Here is a 21,911-nt window from a genome sequence, read left to right as displayed (position 1 = left end):
AACTTTAGATGTTTTTAAGCTTGTTGTGTGAGAAATGTGAGTGAACATTTTCTCCAGTATTTCCTCTAAATCCTCTCACAGTTGATGCCAAATTCTCAATAGCTTCAAGAGGAGCGAAAACAATCTGATAGAAGACGTTTAAATGAAGTCAAACCCTGACTATCAGCAGCAAAAACTCTAGGTGTGCTTTCTAACACACACTCTCTTAAACACACACTCATCATGCACCTGTGCCAGATTGCGCTGAAAAAGAGCTGATAGCCGAGTGAAAGAACTTGACATTTGTTTTCCTAATCGCCGCTGACACGTCCTTTCTGTTTGTGCAGAGCGAGAAGTATCACAGAGCTCAACAAAGGCCCCGTTTACTCATCGTCCGTATTTGTCAAAGTGTTTCCCTCCAGCTCCCTGAAACCACACGCTCATTATTTTATCCTCCGGCATGTTAGCTTTAAAATCCACATCAGCACACTCATTTGGTTAGGGATGGTAAATATTTATGTGGCATGTCACAAAAAGGACAAACAGACACGAATGCAAGCTCCCTTTTTCTTACCCAATTGTTGAGATTTACTTTTTTATAATGTTGAATGTCAGCTGGAACTGTTTCATCTATAACTATGGCTGGAGACGTCAAATCTTATTGGATAGTTCGAGGCAACAGAAGAGATGTGGTGATTTGCTTGATTGTTTCTATTGTTGCTAAGTTCATTATTCTGACATGCAAAGTGGTTCTCAGTTGTCAAAGGAAATAACATTTGCATAAATATTGGGATTGAATAATTGGGCTTTGGCTTTTCCAGCTGACCTGTTTTTCAAAATAAAAGCAGACATGGAAAATTTAAATTGTTAATATCTGTCTCATTCATTTTTAAATGCTGTGTACGTCATAATGAAATGCTGTATGTTGCCTATAGTCCATCATGTGTTTTTATGGTCTTCTGCTCATAAAGATCTAAATAATTTAATACCCACAACACAACATCACACATGCAAAAAAAACCTCCTATTCATGTCCTGAACTTTTCAGGGTGAACTGCATCTGTGAATGCAAGAAAATACATTTTTCCCTCCCTGAATTTTTCCCCTCTTTACCTGGAATATTCCTTGACAGCTCTCTAGTAAATGTCTGTGTGAACTTGGGATAGGCCGATGTTTGAGTGACACATTAAGAAATAAATCCAGTGCGAGAGGGGGCTGTGATGACATTAATACAAACAGCTACTAATGCTCATTACATCCTGATCTATTTTTACATTTTGTGTGCATGTTTAGATGTTGTTGACCACTATTATCTGTTATGACTATGCTGTTGTATGCTTTGGGTTTTTGATGATTCTTCTCCTGTTCCAAGTAGTCCTACTGCAGATAACTAAAATAAATGCATTGTCCTTGACCGTGTTGTTCAAAATGTTATGTAAGCCATATAAATGTCTCGTCTGTTATCAGGGTTTCCCTTGTTCTGACATGATAATTGGTAAACCCAGTCGTTTTTAACATGTGACTTTGGAGCCTCTTGACTCCTGTTGGCTTTTACAATAGATCGGCTATGCTCCAGGTAAAAACCTGGTATCCCCTCAGCCAGAAAGAAGCCTCAAGAGCCGACATAAAACATCACAAAAACATTCTGCTGCAGCTGGAAGCATCTGGACATGATGAGATCATTTGTATGTTTGTGTTGAAATCTTGCAGAAACATGAAAAACCACACTGCCAAACAACACATTATGTCCCAGAATACAACAGAGCCAGCAATACTTTTTCAAACTTTTGTTCACATAGTTTTTTCCCCCCATTCATCCACCCCTCCCCCTCCTCCTCCAGTCTGTGTCTCAGGTTGACTGCAGTCACATATGATGGCCCGAGGCCTCCGCTTAAATCCGCAGCCCAGACGTCTGCTCAGCTCTAGTCTGCCTCATCAGGAGTCCTGCATTGATTGCTGCTTTAGTCCCCCCCCCCCCTTTGTTAATGGGAGCCCTGCATTGTGAGGGCCACTTGCATTGTGAGGGGCCTCTTGTAATATTGTCTTGCAGAGTCTGTGAATCGGCTGTGTGGGCACCGGGCTGACAGCGGCTCCTGAGAGGTCTTGTTGACCTACTAAATGGAGCCACCTGAGAGTCCATCATCAGGGCACAGAAACACTCGGACAGGACTGAAGAACGTGCTGCTTCTGGTCTGGATATTTTTAAAACTAGTGAATGAATACAATGTGAACATGTCGGTGGAGCTTCAACAACACGTGTGATCAAATCATCTGAATGCACCTTAAATGAAAACAGTTAATAACTTATTTTTAGGATGTGAAATAGATGAAAGGTGATGGAGCTCATAAGCCTCCTTGTTGTTTTGCATTGTTATTAAGACAAACCTCACATCAACTCTGGGGAGAACGGTTAAAATCCAAACAAAACCACATCTGTCTCTTGTGACAGATTAATTTTTCTATGTCTGACATTTGGAAAGAAGAGAATACGGAAGACAGGTAAATTAACCCAACTCAAAAAGTAGAGGTCTTGGTTATTTCTTGAGGGAAAAAAAACTTTTTTTTTCACTTGTAAGACTGTAAAAGCTCAATATCAAATAAACCTGTCTTGATTTTGTTTTTGTTTTTTCCCCCTCAGATCTTAAGTAACTTGTTGAAATCCTCCAGTGCAACATTTAAGTTGCAAGTTTCACTTCACAAGTAATATATTATACTAAGTATTCAGTGTGTAATTTGAAACTCAAGCTGCTTTATTTTTTCGATTCTAACACTTACAAACCCTTAAAGTAAATTCAATGCCGAATGACATGCAGTCTTTGTCAAAATACATCAGAAAGTTTGAAAATCAGGTAAAACAAAACTGGAACTGAAGCTAGAGCAACAAGGTTTCTGCATCCAGATGGACTCAGTGGCACGTTCAGGACACATGACTTTTGTTTGGACTGTTTGTGTTGTCCTTCACATGCTGTAATTAAACCATCAAATCAATATCGGCTCTGTACTCTCTGTTGATCTGAGTCGTGATTTCTGCCTTTTTTTTTTTTGTGGAGCCATTGTTTCACTTAACTAATCAAAGACTGAGCTTTTATCTGATCGGAGAGGCTTTTAACGTCTGTCAGCAGAGTGAACGAGCCCAGCTTCTGCTTCCAGCATCTCTCACTCACAGCACGCAACTCCATGTTGACAGAACGACTTCTGCCCAGAAGTGTCTTGCTAATTTTGGAATTACCGTTCTTCAAACGGAAAGGCTTGAGAGGGGTATTTACATTTTATGTCTAAAAATACTTACTACTACTGATGTAGAAAAAAATATATATATAGCAGAAATTAGAAACTCGACCCTTTAATGCAACCTTATACTGACGGTCACACAGATAAATCTGAGGTGACTTCTCCTCTGGAGGGCTGTGAGCTGCCCTCATGTAACTGAAACTCTCAGAGAATCTGTGGATAATGACGAGGCCTCCATTGTTCGCCTGCATTGTGTTTCTCTGGGAATGAGGACGACAAGAAACCTACCTTTTGTTAATCTCTCCTCTATTTTGTATTATCACATCAGTACTACTACACCACAGACGAGCACGTCTAACACACACACACACACCACACACACACACACACACACACACACACACACACACACACACACACACACACACACACACACACACACACACACACACAAACACATTTACATTATGTGCACAAGGTCTACACCACTTCAAAGGCTTCAGGTCGGTGTACAAAGCGGCAAAATTGCAGGAGGAGGTTAAATTAGAAGGGGAGCACGGGCGCTGCTTGTTCTTCAGAGGGAGAGGAAGCAAATTCGGAAGGACCTTTAATTTCCAACAATGCTGCTAAATTGAACACTCTGAGCGAATGACATCACATGGTTTGCTGTAGCGGTATCACATTGCAAAACACTGAATCCATTGCTGTCCCAGATCGTGTTGTCCTCAGTGGGACAGAGGTCAAATTTCAGGATATTATAAGTTTGTCACTGAGAGGTTTCTGGTAGGTGTTGTGTTGCTAATCCTAGATGACAGTGGCAGAACTGTTTAATTATCACATGATGTTACATTTCATTGAGATATTGGACAACAAATTCCTTCTAATATTTCATTAGTTGTGGGTTTAGTATTTATCTAGTTCAGAAGTAACCCTAAATGCTGTTTAAAGGTTCTGGTTTGGAAACAGACTGAAATGAATACGGATGCTCTTTATGACCTACAAATGCAACCAAGATCATCAGGTATAGGATGTTTTTTAAATTATGTTGTGGGTCATTTGCCTTCATAGATAGGACAGCTGAGAGAGAGAGGAAGATTTGGTCGGGGGAGAGCAAGGATCGACATGCAGCAAAGGTCTGAGGCTGATTCGACACCACAGAGGACTACAGCATCGCTCATGTTGAGCCGCCTCTGGGTCAGTGTCAGTTGAGGAAAACAGCTTTTGTTTACATTTTGGACAGCAAAAATTCACCCAGTAAATTTACATGCAGGTAAAAGAAAGTGCTGAGTCAGATTTCTTGAAGTTGGACACAGCTTGATAATAAAGTTGGGGATTGGTTAATTTCTGCATGTATAGGCTTCAGTCGGACCCAAACTGATCTCAGTTCCCACCCCGGGCTCTGACCCGGAAGTTGAACTGCATAAATGTGTAGCATAGCAGAAGTTGTGTTGACGTCTGCTTTCAGAAATCCACATAACATATAGAAGGATCACATTTTTACCAAAAGTAAAACGTAGAGTATAAAAAAGCACAGAGCTTTAAAAATGATCCACGTTTTCACCGTTTGACTTGCAACCAGTCTGCTGGCGGCGCACATAAACTTTTTTTGGCATTTGGATGAAGACTTATTTTCCCCAGAGAACGTAAAGGTGTTTTTTTTGTAGTAAATTAAAGTGATTCTACATTTTAAATATGTGTGAAGTAGATGTTATTTTGTAACATCAAACACAAAAACCCATTTCCTTCAGATATTTTTATGATGTTTATAGGCTCGAGGGCCTAATCCAAAAGTATTGTTGCTAGCATGCACTTAATAGTCCATCAAAAAAAAAAGAAAAACAAAGTATCTCTGGGTTATGGATTTAAAAAGGCGACCACAATGTTTGATGTAAATTGTAACCTTCAAATTAAGCCGTGCTCCTCCAGCAGCTCAGCTTAACTCATCATCTGCGTCTTTGTGACAGCCTATAATTGCAGACTTTTTAAGCAGCCCTGGAGATGTGTTGTAGATAAGCTGTCCAGCTTAACACAGTGAAGGCTTCTCGGTGGTTTCCTTTAGGCACGACGTTCCCGAAGGCGACAGACTTCACGTGGGAGTGTCAGGTTTCAAAGACGTTCAAAACACATTAGCGTAAGATGACTGATGTATGGTGCAATAGGCTGGAGAGACTTTATGTGACATATAAGATCCATATTTAAAGGACTGTTATTTGCTTATTATGCATTTTGATGTTTTTTTGATGTGATTGATCGTCACAGCGTTTTATAAAGGCAAACTTTTTAATTAGAGTAAACACCAACAGAAGTAAATACCCCGTCATCTGATACCATCTCGGGGGGGGAGTAACCCCCCCTCGTCTCATTAACACCAAACAGTCAATTCAGGTAACGAAGCCCTGAGGTCCCTCTGTCTCAAAACTCATCAAGAATGACAATAGAGCCAAATCTCATTTCTACTAAAACATTAACAGAGGACGCAAAAGAGGGGATTTTTAGGTAGGATTGGGTAGCTAGTGGCTAAATTAATGCTGGTTTAGCCACATTCTATTAGGACAATTTACTCATCATTGTGTATTGTACAAAATCTGCAGCAGAATGCATAACGAAGGAGAGGTTGCTTTAGCGTGACTCATCAAGCAGCCTCTTCTTTTGATTAGCTGAACATTCACATTCAAGCCGGTTTACAGAATGCAACCTGCAACACTCCAGACAAAACGATGCAAGATTACAAAACACTCAAAGTGAAGAAGAAGCAAAGAATGTGAGTTTATTGGAAAGCGTTTTGAAGCTGATTAGTGTTAGCTAGTTGGAGCTCCTCAGGCCGGTCTTTTTAAAGCTCAAAGAGGTTTGGTGACCTTTGGACTTTTACCTCGAAAGACAAAAAGTCACGACATCTCCACTTCAAAGTCAGAGGCAGAGAGGACACAATCAATGAAACCTGTGAATAAATTTAAAAAAAAAAGGTAATGCAGAGGTGTTGAATGGAAACGTATGGTCAGATACTTTTAATGGACAATTTAAGACATGAATTTTGAAAATTTAACATAATTTGCATGTTAAGCATCACTTTTTAACCAACTATTGAACTATACTGTGTGCTCTGTTTTGTCTATTCTTACTCTTTGCTGCTGTAACACTGTACACCTCCCCATAGTGGGATAAAGGTTTAAATTATCTTTTCTCAATCAAACCATACAGAGTGCAGGAGGAGTATGACCCCAGACAGTTCCCATCCTGTGTCAGGCAGGTAAATACATACATACACCAACATCATTTTAAAGGTTAAATTGTCATGTTTTGAGCATTTGTGGACCGGTATGGCAAGTTGCCTCATTAGCGCCTCTTACAAAAGTCAAACAATACCCTAACAGCTTTTTTTTTAATGAACTGTTGTTAGGTAGTTCACATTAACGGCCTCAGTGAAGAAAAGTTGTAAAACCCCAGGATTTGGTTAAATGGTTTTGCCCAAGGGAAATATTGATTTGCATGTTTCACCACACAACTCCATTGTACGAGCTACAGTCTGACCCATACGTATGTCAAGTTGTTTCTAACTGTACTGTAAGTAAGAGCAGTACATACATGAACAAAATCAGCAAGCTTTGTCATTTTCTCATGGAAATAGACACATGACAATGAGGACGAGTCATTTAGAAATACTCTGAAATATTTTGGATGCTTGTGCGTTATTAACCTTACGAGAAGGTATGTGTGTGAATGTGTCGCACTGAGGCGTCAGCGGCTTGATTTTTCAATGTGAGTCACCAAAACCGCCATCGTGGGTGTGTCGTTTCTTCTGCCGTCCATCAATCTCTATCCAGATAACAGAATTTGGCCAAAATGTGAAAGAGAAATCTGCCCAGCGGATCATTTTATATACTTCATATCAGTATTTGTAGTTTTATAAAAGGTCTCTTTGTGACCTGGCTGTCAGAATAATATGAATTTTGACTCATCACTCCTCATTGCCTCCATTCCTTTACAAATATTTAGCAACAAGCCCCTGGATTTATATTTAATTTAATTTGTCAGTGATAAAACTTTGAAAACATAACTTTACCTTTTAACATACCTTTAATCATAACATAACAATTGGATAACTATAATCTCAGTTAGATAAGATAAACCATACAAGGAGGCCCACATTATTAAACACCTTGGCATGGGTTCAACCTTTTCCTGCTGTAGATTAGATAAAAAAAGAGAACCTCAACTTCTACTCCAGGAACAAAGAGAAACATCGATTAGCGTGATCTTGCAGAAAACAAAAGCGAGGTGAGAACTGGTTGCAGCTCTGCAGCTCACATGAACACCTCAGCTTCAACATGTGCTAATTACCTAACACAAACTCTGTGGTCATCATGCCATCACTCCTGAGCCTACCTCTAACAATGAGCTGTAAAGTGGGCAGAGCCGCAAATACATGTCTGCCCTCAGAAGATGTGATGGGCAGCAAGACATTAGACAAACAAGTCGCAGCTTATAGCTGCAATTATCCCTTCTTACTCTTTTGTCCATGTTTGAAATCAAAATACCTCTTTGATGAACATCTGATGAGTAATAAATGATGGCACGAACGTTGTGTAGTCTTGTTCCTTTTGTTCACAGAGATACTGATGAGCTGCACAAATCCTGCTCCCTCCAGGTTACTCATGAGGATAAAAAAAAGTTTTTTAAACTAAATGAAAAGTTCTGCAACAAGTATTGGCTGCAGAATAGATGTATGCTGATGTTAGCTAGATTATTGAAACACAAATATAAACCAGGAGGAAGTGGAGATATTTTGTTTCCCACCATTTACATGTTTACATAATGTTAACCTTCAAGAATATTTTTGGTCTTTTGTTGCCTTTATTGACAGGATGGGTGAAGAGATGAGAGATGTGGGGAGGTGCGAGTAGGGCATCAAAGGGTCGAGGCCTGGAGTCGAACCTGCGACCAATGCATCAAGGACTAGCCTCATAAACCTATTCTATCGACTGATCTAAACCTGTTCCAATACAAGATTTCTGTTCTTAACAATCCGCAATCACACAAATGACCACCATCTCTTAATACTGCATTTTGCCATGTTAGTAATGTGTTTGAAGATGTTCCAGGAATATGGAGATTATGCTAATTCAGAGAGCACATGAGGAGGATGTTCTCAGAGGAGTAATGTTGTAAAACAAACACAGTTTGGCTGGATGTAGCCGTTAAAACTTTTGGATTACATTAAGTTAAATATCTAGGCTTCAGATGAATAAGCTCTTGCATCAATGAAGTCTGTATGTTAGTCAATGGACATATGACACATGAAGCAGAAAAATGCTGAATTTTTGTCTCACACAGAACTCAAACTTCAGTGTTCTTGGTGAAAGTCCACTGTTTGTTTGTTATTTCACCATCAGACAAATCACCTTCAAAATCTGGTTTTAGGATGTAGCGTTCTTCTTATGAATGCAATTCACGTTGCTAAATCTTCAGAGACAATTCTTGGTTCCTAGTATTGGACAAAGCTATTGTTAGTTGAAGATTTGCTTGCAGTTTTGAAAAGGATCTGAACATCACGTTATCCTTTTAGGAATGAAAGCAGAGGAGGAGGCTGCTATTTGTGTTTTTAGTCATAGTCCCTGAAAGAAAGAGGAAACGGGACTTATGCATGGTCTATTGTCATTTATTTTTATAAAAACAATGACCGTGCCTTCCTTTATTGTTCTAGGGCTGATCAGAACATGTGGACTGTGTTGTGGGAGGTATACTTCAGAATACTCTTATTCTCACCGTATACTCATCTTCAAAATATTTGAGAATTACTCATCCAGAGATTATAAATCATATGACTAAGACTTTTCTTTCCCCAAAACAAATACATGGCCATCATAGAGATATATTTAAGACTTTGACAGAAGTGTCAACCAATCCCAGTGACTCACAGACCAGTTTGGCTTTCAAAACTCACTTTCTGGACAGGCACATTTAAACTGAAACATAAAAGCAGTTGAAGAAATACAAAAATACTCCAGTACATCAACCCCTTAAATGTCCACTTTTATTGCATATTACATACATGACTGAGGATGAGCATGTTTTTTGACGTACTGTAAAGAAATTATAATCAAAATGTGAATTTAATGAAATTATAACAATGGTTGTGCTTCATTGGGTTATTTTATATTTTGTGACAGTATATACATTTTCTTCTGTCCAACAGTTGCGAGCAAGTAATCGATGCTGCATAAATGGAACCCACAAAAGGAAATGTTGAAAAAAGTATTATTACTTTATTGCTTGAGCATCATCACATATTCTTGACTATGACCTACTGTTTAAAGGTGCACTATGTAGTGAAATTGAAAGTTGGATAAGTTTAACAATTCTATATTATATTTTCTGAACTAAATACACAAACTTTATTCAAAGAAAATAATGGGTCCCTGGATGTTTGGAGTTAAAAAGCTACCAGGAGAGTTACGGTTTCACTGTTGTGGACACCACCACCATAACTTCTCAGATAGCATTTTATCTTCAAACAGTGCTACAGGGACCAAATTTTCCTCTGAGGTCAGTTTGTGTACAGAGTTCTGAACATATACCACAGAATCTGTACATTTCTCCACATGTCACACTCCTACCAAACGACATTAATGTTGGTACTTCTCTACTTAGTAGAATAAAAGAGGATGCATTAAAGCTTCTGTGGAGAACTTTTGGTTTGAGTTGATTTTGACGACCCCTGTGGACAAAACAGTATCTCTCAAATCTTTTCGCCGATCTTGTTCTAAACCTGCAAAAGGAACGTTTTTTAATGAAAAATCTCACTTTGCTTTAATTTGAATATTTGCTGTGGAAAATGGAGCTGTTTTCAATGTTTGCTTTAAATTCCCTCTCGTCTGAGATCAATCTGTTTGCAGATGTAATTCATAACTATTGTATAGAAATACGCAATTCATTTGTGATGGACTCATTTTCTTTTGTAGGTCATACAAAGCCATCCATAATAGTTTCAGTCTGCATCATAACTGGCTAAATACTCCCCACTGAAACTGAATTTGCAGAAAATCCTGTATCCCTAATTAATAGAATTGGTTTCAGCAGCCTTCCCTTTAAATTCACCCATCATCCAGTATCTAAACTCTACTTTAACCAGTTACACCTGTTGCTCTGGGAACACTGTGTGCTTTTCCTTGGATGATGCTGGAACTGGAAACGCTTTCAACACAAGAAGACGCCCACGGATCATAAAATCCCAAAACTGGACAATGAAGCTTGAGTTGTTAAAAAATTTATAGTGAAATACCCCTGCCTGTTCTCTCAGCCAACAGAAGTCAAACATTTACTGACCCTAAAAATAAACGCTTTCTGCCGATTGTATAATTACATGGCGCGGGTAGCGGGGATGTTGGCGTGTAACGTGATGCCGCTTTGTGTGTTTGTGAAGGGAAGGGGTTGCGGAAAAGGGGAGGGAGATGAGGCGGGGGAGTTTTGGTACAATATAATTAAATAGGATGGCTTTCACAGAGCTCAACTTGTTATTGTCTTTAAAACCTCAAAAAGCAGCATGTAAAAATAGATATGGGGCAGAGGCTTTTCTTCTTCTTCATATATATATTTAAGAAAGATTTGATGAATGAATTCTGCTTTGAGGTGGTGACATTGATCAGCATCTTTCTATTTACAGAAATGAAGGCCTCAGAGTGCCCTCAATCGAGTTTTTGTTCCTGCACATACTAGTTGCATGTATGTCCGCTGTTAAACTGTCAACACAATAAATCCCCTCTCTTGAAATGCTCCTTAAAAAACTTCAGGTAAACCTTCAACTGTTGGTGTTCCCTGAGTTTAACCCCAGTTTGGCCAGTTCCCCGTTTTTTTTTTTTTTTTTTTTTTGACTTATGCAATTCCATCCAAGAGGTATTTTATTGAAGTGGTTGCCTATTTGCCCGCACATTAAACGCCTGAGGAATGCGTCCCCGGGTTTGCTGAGGTTGTTTTGATGTGCATTCAAAAAGCCCGTGTGTGCAGAAGGAGCTCATTCACAGCTCACAGGGACTCAATGGCTTCATTTGTCCTTGAAGGTAAACACTCACAGAGGAGGCCCTCAAATATGGCCTTTTCAAATGCCAAGGCCCCCTCGGCTCTCCGTCTTATTTGACAATGAACAAATTCCTATTCAAAAGCACTTACTGTGCGATAGCGCGGCATTGTGGTGCCATCAGCACACCTGAGTTAATGAATGAACCACTGTTGAACAAAGCATGTTTACAGATCACCCGCACTGTAACATGACATCCATGTTTGACATATTGAAGTCAGTCCAAAATAAAGACGTTTGCAGAGGATTAAAAATATTCTGTCATGAAGTATTGTCTGGGTTTTCTGTTTGTTTACACAGCCAAGACTCGAGCCCCTGCATCAACACCGAGCCGTCATGTTCAAAATGTATACCTGCGGATGGATTCAAAGCAAGATGTGAATGTTGTACTGTGTGTGTGTGCAAATAGTTAATTGATGTTTTAAAGTTTCCTGTATTATTTATACAAAATGTTTCCTTTTTCTTTCAGAGTCATGTTCGAACAGTTGACCTGTTTGATTACTTCAGTAATTAGTGTCAAGGTTTTGGATTGTACAAATAGCCCATGTAACCAATCAGAGAGCTAGAATAGGCAGACAGGCTATGACATGCTGTATGTGTATGAAAAAGTTAGGTTGACTCTCAGAGATACTTGTGCACAGAACCACGGGACGCTTCCACAACTTCAGGGCTTTTGTTTCCTCATGCATGGCGGACAGAGTCTGAAAGCATCATGGTAACAGCAGACATGCCTGTTTAATGTGCCCCTCTCCCCCCTCCACTCCTAAAAGATATAAAAGAGAGAGACATTAGCTGTAAATAGCTGCAAACCTCCAGCTGCCAGGGAATAAATGTTATGATTTAGCATGCTAGTTAGCTTGTGTTTGTTGGTGATGCAGAGTGAGCGAGTGAGTGAGTGTGTGTGTGTGTGCTTCCACCTGTGGGAGTTTTCAAAGGAAACTTTATTGACCATTGTCAATGCTCAGTGGGTTTGATTGTTCGTAACCACTTCATTGAGTGAATGCAGTTTGAGTTGACATTTCACCAAAACATGAATACAATCATTACTTGTATGCCCGACCTTAGCCAGCTGATTCAAACAGTACGGAGACGAGCTAACTGGCTGGTCTACATCTCGCAAGAGAACTGCTGCCCGCTGCCAACCATACATAGTGCTGTACGCAGGCGAGAGCCGAGGTTCCCACTGTTGAACATTGTTGTACTATTAGATGGACTTTGAAACTACTATTTTGAGATGGAAAAGTTACAGATTGTTGTTTTAACTGTTTCAACTATCTAGATTTAAACTTACTTCTCCGACTGTTCTGTCGACTTGCTGACTAGTTTTTGAACTCTGCAACAAAAAGTGACAACTGACTCAGGATCCCTAGCTTACCAGGTGTTTATTTTCCCTTACTTATTTTATCCTTTATCAGCGTAGAGATACATTTTTGTCCTTTCATTTTTTTTTAAAGATTTATTTTTTGGGTGTTTTGTGCCTTTTTTAATGCAGAGATAGGACAGTGGATAGAGTCGGGAACCAGGGAGAGAGTGGGGAATGACATGCGGAAAGAGGCCACGGGTGGAAGTGAACCCGGGCCTACCGCTCGAGATGAGAGCCTCAACACACGGTGCGCCCTAACCATTGCGCCACCAGTGCGCCCCGTCCTTTCATTTTTGATCTTTCAAATGACTTGTGTTTTTATCTGAAATGTCTCGTTTACCTTGGCGACCAGAAGTTAAATACGCCCCTGCATGGCACACCTGCCAAACGCTTAAGCACACAATCATTGGCATCTCCACCGGCATGGAAAGCGAAGTAAAAACATTACGTTGGATAAAATCATGGAATCTGCTGCTCAGAATTAAACACTTAAAAACAACAAACACCAAGCACAACAGTAAAGCCTTCCTGAATGAACATCAAATACCAGAGACAATGTCTGGATCAGATAGTCAAAATACTGTGACACCACAACACATTTCACCCTGCAGGTTCCCAGCGTGCTGCAATGAGTCATCAACGACACAGTCTATCCCAGGATGCACCACGTGGGTACGCGGCATTCCCAGGTGAGGTGTGTGTGTTAGATTGTCTGTCATGTCTTTCAATGCACTACTACACACAGATGGCCTTTGTGAAATCCTGACAGTTCACTCTGTCAACACAAGGAACGCAAAATAACTTCAGCTCCAACATCAACACCCAAGAAAGTTTCAGACGGTGAAGGTGTGAAGGTGTGAAGGTGTACTTTTTTCTTCGAGAGAGAGAGGCCGCACATTCCCACGACACCTGTAAACTTCCACTCTTTATTTGATTCTTGATGCAAGCCAACACGCCCACGCTTTAGATAAAGGTACTGTACTCTTGCATGACGGAAACGCAAAACAAACGCGAATTTGAACCATCCGACGGACTGTTTGTTCCAGCACGAAGCAACCAGACAGGTCGCCAGGGTGTGTTTGTTATTAAACAAGCTTTCATATGAAAGAGAGCTTCCTCATTGAAATAAAAAGATGTATGGAGTTTGACATGCATTTATAAATTATGGTCAAAACCTTGTTTTTCTCTAAATAAGGCTCCTTGAAATTTTAACTTAAGTATTGCTTAATTGCATTATTCTAAGTAAGTTATGTGCTGATGTTATTCACTCTCAGTTGACCTCTGCTTTGGTTTCCACAACCTCCTGATTTAAATATGTGACTCTTTTGGTTGCTAAATGCTCCATGGTGTGTAGCAACTAGCGGCTAGCTTTGTAAAATCAAAACAATTAGAGCCTGCGTCTGCCAGGGGCATTTTTTTTCTTCTGGGTATTTTATGTGCTGGCAGCAACCATTTTCAATACAAATCCAATGCAGTTCAGCGTTTATAGCAATAAGCATCATAGCACAACCCCCCCCCCCTAGGGTCAGCTGCGCCCTCAGTTGAAAACAGTTCAACTTTTACAAATGGATTAGAGGCGGAGACAAAGTATCACACAAGTAACACGTTTTTCTGTTTGTTTGTTTTTTTTTTTCTTTCTCATCTAGAAGGAACATTTTTTGCAGCACACGCTGTGAGTTTTGGCAAACACCTGTCTCCACTTTTGGCCAGGCTCGGAAAATATTTGGCAGCTGATCTCGTGCTGCTCTCTGATAAGGTCAAATGAACTCAGTGAATGGAAGCCTTTTGCTGTCACAACAATGCCGCTGTCCTACCGTGGTATGAATCAAAAGGTAATCCCTGATGAAATGTTTGTTAAGATGTACAAACTTTTTTTTTTCTTCTGTTTGCTCCGCTGACCTGCGCAAAAAACAAAGAGAAAGAAACGTCTTGCGTAGCCACTCCATCGGCATTGTTTCAGCTCACCCCATCAGCGTGCAAATCATGTAAAATTGCAGAGAAGGGTGGGTGCGTATGCTGTAATTTCAATGGAATATGTGCGCTTAAATTAGAGCGCGGCGTGGTTAGGGGGGGCCAATGAGCCGAGGCGCTGGGGCCGCTGCCTGGTGATTGGCTGCCTGTTGGGCTAACAGACAGGGCCTTTCCACTGGTCGTGACGGGCGGTTCTGATGTGGCGGGCCACGCGGTTCTGATGACGGGGTTGCATGTGTTCCTTGACCCTGACCATAATGGACAACTTTTACCCGCCGGAAGAAAATTACAGCCCCTCAGGAATGTTGCTGTTATTATTTTTCCTTCTTCTTCTTATAAAATAGAAGAGGACTTTTCAACGTGTAAGCAATTATAAAACCATCGCAGCAAAGCATCCGCAAAGGACATTGGACACTACATTGTAGTCCATGTAGGAGGGTTCGATATGATTCACAGGGAGTCCAGATGAGTTTAAAGGGATGTTCTGCTAAATTAGACAAGATCTTCAACACATTTGACTAATTTCTTCCTCTGCAACCCCCAAAACTACCCCACTAACTCTCCACAACGGCTGACATTATAAGAATATCTTTTAAGAGGAGAGGATGTCAAAAATGTGCCATGTGAGTTTGAGCTAACAACAGCATACATGGTTTTCATTCAGAGGGAACACATGCTCTAAGACTTTCCCACACCAGCTTCTAACAATACAACTCAAACACTTTAACATCTCTTGTGGGAGCAGAGCGAGTTTAACTCCCCCTGAGATTTAAATCATCCTTAAAATATATATCTCTCCTGGAGGATTCCTCCAAACCAACCTGTGCACGCTGGTAAAAGTAAAAGTGACTCACTAAAGTCCTTATAAACTGAAATTGCTTGATATATTTGGCTCGAGTCACCCGGGTAAATTTAACGGGGTCTGTAAGAAGTTAAATAGAATAACCACATGGGTCAACACTAAAAGTGAGGCTGGTTTGGCTCGATAGAGGGTCCAGCATCTGTTTAAAAGCTAAGAGCTGAACACAAATGGGAAAACTCTGGCTTTTTGGAAAGTGGAGCTCGAAACAGAAAACGAAACAGGTGGCAGAGCTGAGCTGATTCATCAGCTGAAACTCCTCATTAGGATGTCGGTGAGGAGATTCTGTTCAACTTCAAAACACAAACAAGTTTTTTTGGTTCTTTGCCCCTTTTCTTTGAAGTGTGGAGATAAAGATCAGGGATTAGCACAGCTTGAATTCAGAGAGATGACTCTGAAAGTCTTTTGGGGAGTAATGATTGAGGAGGGGGGGGGGCACCTTCAATGATCATATCTGTTGTTGAGGATCAAAGGAGAGGGGTCTTAGAGCCCCGAGGGATGCTGTTGCCTCTTGTTGCTCCTCACCTCACTTCACCTGTCCCGTCAGGTGTGTAAGTGTGGGGGGGGGGGGGGGGGGGGGTATTCAAGCTCATTATGTGACAGACGAGAGAAAGGAAGAAGAATTCCCTTCAGTCTTTAAACATTTTACACAGTGTTTAGGTAATGAAAGGTGTCCCGCAGGCACATCCGGATCTGTCTCCTAAATTAAGCGGCTGTTTAAATCCCCATGTTATTTATGGGAATGCTTTGAATCCGACATGCCGTGTATGGATCACACTTCCTCACTGCACTGTACAGTACTACCAACAAGCTTGTAATACTTGTTTTATTGTTTAGGTACTTCTTTTTTACTTTATTTAGATTTTTCTTTGTTTACAAAATCATTTTGGTTTGAATCAGTTTTTAACACCTGTTAGTTCAGTTTTTATTTTTTTTGAATTGATAAGCACCTGTCAGGGGGTAAAAGACAGAAATGGCAGAAATCCAAGATGGGGGGGAAAAGCAACAAAAGTTGTCCAACACTATAATGACAGGTTTTTGCCTTAATATCAATGCTACGTGTGATTCGACATAAAAAATGATCAACAAAGGAATGGTAAAGAACAAACTGGTGAGCAGAATAGAGTATGGTGCAGCTTCAGTACATGCACGGTAAACGGCAAACGGTCACATCAGTAACCTGGCCATGCAGCTCACCCCAAAAAATTACGGTTCATTTTATGGAGTTTGTGCATGCGTTAAAACAGATTAGTTTAGTTTATATCAGTGTGTTAATATTCCACACAGATTCAGGTTTTGTTTAATAATGAAAATGTTTTTCACAGTCCAGTACTCTTTATTTAGTTAGTTGCCCTTAAGTTTAATAACCTTAACTATTAAATGGCTTTGACATAGGTTTAATCTTAAATTACTTTCAAACCTTTTTTATTCCAAGTATATGATTAGCTGTCAAGTCCCCATTCCCAAGAAAATGGGTAGACACTTCAAGAATGGACTTTTAGATTTTTTTTTCCAAATGATTAAGTAAAGTAAATAAGTGACTTTTATAAGTGAATAATGTAGCTGTGAGCAGCTGTACACAAATACAACAATATGTGATATTATTATTGTTCCTCATGCACCAACAAAGACAATATTCACTATCGTGCGATTTTGCTGTTCAATTCCTTTATTGCAAGATTCCCTGTTAATCTTTTTTCTTTATTAGCATCTGAGTGCCTTTTCTTTTTCCTTGATGATTTTGTCGTTCAGTACACTAAGTAGAAACAAGTGCCTGGAAGCTGAGAGACAGATTCAGCCATTATTATAACTCAGTGACTCAACTACATGTCCTGTTCCCGCATTAGCACCCAGTGGGATTTGCACATTCTTTTATTAATTTCCCGTCTGTTATGATCAGGCACCATTACTGATTTTAATGAGAGGTCTCTGGTGTATTACTTTGAAACAATAAGTTGAGCACCGAGGAAGCACATCCTTCATGCGACATTGACACATCAAACAGGAAAAGCAGTGTAAAATTTCCAAACTGTTGAAATGTTGCAGGGAAACCTTGTTCTGCAATTGTTTCCTGTTCACACACTTGGAGCTGCAGTCTTTGATTCAGACTTGTAATTTATCGCTTCAATGCCTCGTGATCTCCTGTGGGCATGAGAGTAAATTGCCCCTCAGTGTAGATGTGGAGATAGAGATCACAGCGCTACAACCTCAGCCTTGGTATGCTGACGGATGGCGGCTGAAGCTTTTTTTTCTTTTTCTTTTTTACTTGTTTGGGGCCGAGAGTCAAGAAGTCAATTAACCTGGGGTGAAAAGGTCAATTTAAGGATATTTTAAATGGCAGGGTTTTAGTCTCTCTAATATATTTCCATTCTTTAACAACTTTTCCAGTCCAGCATCTACAGAATATGCAAATCAATGCAGACATAAACTTGGTACCATTCTAGAAATAATAACGGTTATGTTTTAGCAGGTGTCATTTTTACAGTGTTAAGCCCAACAACCCAACAGTGATGAATGGCATAGATGAGCAGACTTAATAGTTCACTTTATGTATTTACGAATCATAAATTCTCTAAAGAAAAGTCTTCTCTGCTTCCTTTCAACTTGATTACATAACCCCTAACCCTAACCCTTATCCATGGTAAATGTGCACAAAGGCTTTTTTAGCCTGCATGCTGTATAGCGCTTAGTCCGAATCTGATCTGATTCCGTCTATAAAGCCTTAAAAAACTCTATAGGATAAATGAATATGCTAGCTGGTAGTCTGGTTTGCTTCTGTATGTCGTATATAAACTGTTTAAACGAGTGTTTCGCAATCAGCTAAAAACTAACAGTATGCTTGAGTAAGTAAACGTTTTTCATTTACGTCTAAGGATGTCTAAGCTGTTAATAACATATATACCTTAAGTGTTTTTCCATTGAGCAACGTGTGCTGTTACAATACCTACTAGGCCATAAGTCAGTCACAGTAATTACAGACAATCTGTTTAATTGCTGTGAGGTGGGCGAAGGTTGTATCTCGCTGTCTGCACAGCTAATACATCATTTACACATTAATCAACGTGGGAGGCATTCTGCAGGGGCCACACCTCCTAACAGACAGGCGTTACTTCATCAGACTGTGATATGAAGACATGCCGTGTTTGCTGAAAGTCCAACGTAAGAGCATCAGCTAATCTCATCAATCATGTTGAAGATTAACAATAAGGGGCATTCTTAACGCGCGTGTTTATTTCGGGATTGTATATATGGAGATATATTTTCAAAATCTAAGTGCTGCAGGATGTTTGAACCCTTAACGGTCTTTGTCTTATGCACGAGCACACAGTAAGCTAACCACGTGTGCAACCACCCTACCCCTAATCATAAATAAAGGGGGTGCTTTAGAAGCGACCCCATCATTGCACCACTGAAATATATACCCATCAAACAAGCTATTTCTGGTCTGAACTGCTTCATGTGGTTGATTTTCTATTTTTGCCTCAGCCTTGAGTTTTAAACTGAAGGATATTGTATACCCTGACCGAACTCAAATTGCAAATTATATGAGGGGAATCATGTGCAGATAGGATGAATCACAGTAGGTTATCATAACCAGCACTAAGTCAAACACAAGTCGTGCTGAATGCGTCCTCGAACCCCTGTCCCGAGGCTGCATCCCAAAGGTTTATTTTTACTCAGATGTGAATGGTTATGGCAGCAGACCGACATATGGCTGTAAGATCGAGTGGTCTTGGTGGAAAATGGGGACGGAAATTATAGAGGGGGAGAGCTGGTGTCACACTGGCCTCTCATTCCTCCTCTTCTCGTCAAACTGATTGGATAAATACACAAGGTTTCTCGGAGACTGGGAAACAGTAACAGGATGAGGATAGTGGTCGCATGCATCACCTGCATTTACAGCGGGAGAGTTTTTATTGAACTTTTCATCCAGAAAGTTTACAATGTAGGCCTGCTCTTTCAGTGTAGTACAGTGCAGTGCAGTACGCTTGAGAGTATTTGTGTCTAGCTCTGGAAGGAAACTCTGTTTTGTGAGGATGTATAACACGGCAAATATGATACTGACCCATAAAATGATAATATGATGGACAGCAACACGAATGCCAAAATTACGGTGGCTGGGAAGTGCAAAACAAAATGACAAAGTGTGAAACAAATTTACATTTTGAAAACACTTTTACGTTTTATAAGACAAATTTCCAAGATGTGAAATCCTTTAACAAGTGCTGAGACAAATTTACAAGTGGCAGAATACTCATACCAGTTCCCAAATTTACAAACAACAGATTCTTGACGGAGAGGGAATGTACCAAATGCCGGAATCGATTGAGTGAGGGGTCAATTTGTTTGTTTTGGTAGAGACTTGGCGAACAGTGATATGGAGTGATACAGAGTTTGTGCTTACAGAGAGATGTTTTGCCCGTTTTGTGGAACTCATTCAAGCTAGATTAATCAGTTTTGCTTTTCTTGTGAACTTTTAAAGAATACCGACGAGACGGAAGGACCAGATATGCACTTCCGAGTCACTTCCAGCATTTGGTTCATTCCCTTTCCCTCAAGATTCTGCCATTTGTAAATTTGTTTTGGGACTGGTAAAAGTGTTTTTTTATTTTTTTATTTGGTTTTTCAAAATGTAAATTTATCTCAAACTTTGTAAAAGTTTTTCTCACTTTGTATTTTTGTTTTGCACTTCCCAGCCACCGTACAAAATGTTTGTAGTGCAACAGGGTTTCTTTTAAAAGTCAAACAAGTTTAAATCAAGTTCAGTTTGAGGGTTTAATATGTAGGTAAGAAAAAGTAATACGTCTTTGAATAGGGTTTGGTTAGAATGAAGTTCAGAGTCAGAATTACATAAGACAAACTAATAACGAGAGCTTCCCTTGGACTAACAGGTTTAAAGTCAAATCCTCTTGATCTCCACTGTTTTGATTTGTCTTTTTATGTCTCCTTTGTGTTATCCTTTTATGTTGGGAAATATAGCGCTCAGACTTTTGCTACATCGACTGCATTTTAATGTTGCTCTCGTTTCAAAAAATTTCACAAGAGGAAGTTTTGTGCGAGCTAACATTATTGTAACCTTTAGTTGTGTAATGAATCCGTGATTTGGAGTAAAGTTAAAGAGAGTCGGGATCTTTTTCCTAAAAAAACAAAACTAATGCCCCTTAATCATCACTTATGGGCCTCAATACTAGTGTGGTGGTGACTGCGTCTGCAGAGACCCTGTTATCTGCCTGTATCTTTTTAATTTTTGGTCGACTCTTGACGTTTCTGGGCGGTGTTACCTCCAGCCAATGACAGAGCCCAGGTGAGTTTGGGGGTGAATACAATTCAGCGATTGGACACCATTCAAACAGGAAAATATCGGGTACGCAGACGTTGCGGCAAAGAAGAGAAAATGTAATCATAGTGAGGCGAAACTCCATGCAGATAAAGCTAGATCCAAATCTAGGTTGTACTATGGGTTGGCTTTCACCTGCGGATGTGGAGTTTGCCTGATTTCTGTTGGATAGGTAGGTAACAAACATCGGGTAGTTAGCTTGTGTTAGCTTGTAAATAATCCACTGGTGTAAAAATTAAGCCTATTTTAAGTGCAAAAAGCTGCAGTTCCTTGACTGTCCACTTGGGTCTTGATCTTAGAGTAAAGGTACCCAATTAGAGCCCAAATTAACAGGCCTGTTATTACAGCAGAAATAAACATGTTTACAACGTGGTGCAATTTATTTATTGATAACAACTGGACGGGGGCATTTAAAAAAAAAAAAAATTACTCATCCATTTTTTATTATATGAGGGCTCACCGTGGCATAATTGGGCATAATAAAAGGGCCAGGCTGATTTGAATGACATGCAGGTACGTTGTAGCTGGTGGCTTTGTTTGTGTTGTTTTTTTAAAATCTGGACTATCCTAGCAAGATGACGAACTGGATGGGTGTTTTTCAGCAACCAAGATTTGGATTTTGCCCGCCAGTTTGTTGGAGTCAGCGTTCCCAATAAGACCACTGCTATCTTTGGGCTTCATAAGAAGTCTTCAGAAACCAGTGTTGCATGTCACATTTTAGTTGTGACATGTTTAGCAACGAGGAAGTGTTGCTACTGTGATGCTGATGAAACTCTGTGATCAGTCTCCATCCGGCAGTGTTCACTTTCACTCGTCGAAAACAAAAGCTAAAGATCCTCAAATCCACACCTGTTAGCCACTTAGCATTTTTTTTTCACTGCCTTGTTAGTAGCACAGCTGGAGCAATTTGCCTGTTGACTGTTTTGATTACGAGCTCCTAAACTGTCGTGTTTACAGCAGGAGCGAGCTGCACACTCACTTTCTCCTGCCCAATCTGTCACTGCGGATCAGGTTTCTGGGCCATTCAGTGACTTCGAGTCACTTCTGACTGTTCCCTTTGATGTCAGTAGTGTTGTACAAGGTTTGATAGTCTTGGAGA

Source organism: Labrus bergylta, chromosome 4 (genome assembly GCF_963930695.1).
Source record: "Labrus bergylta chromosome 4, fLabBer1.1, whole genome shotgun sequence".
In the NCBI taxonomy this organism is placed as follows: Eukaryota; Metazoa; Chordata; class Actinopteri; order Labriformes; family Labridae; genus Labrus; species Labrus bergylta.
Note: the sequence above shows the minus strand (reverse complement) of the source record.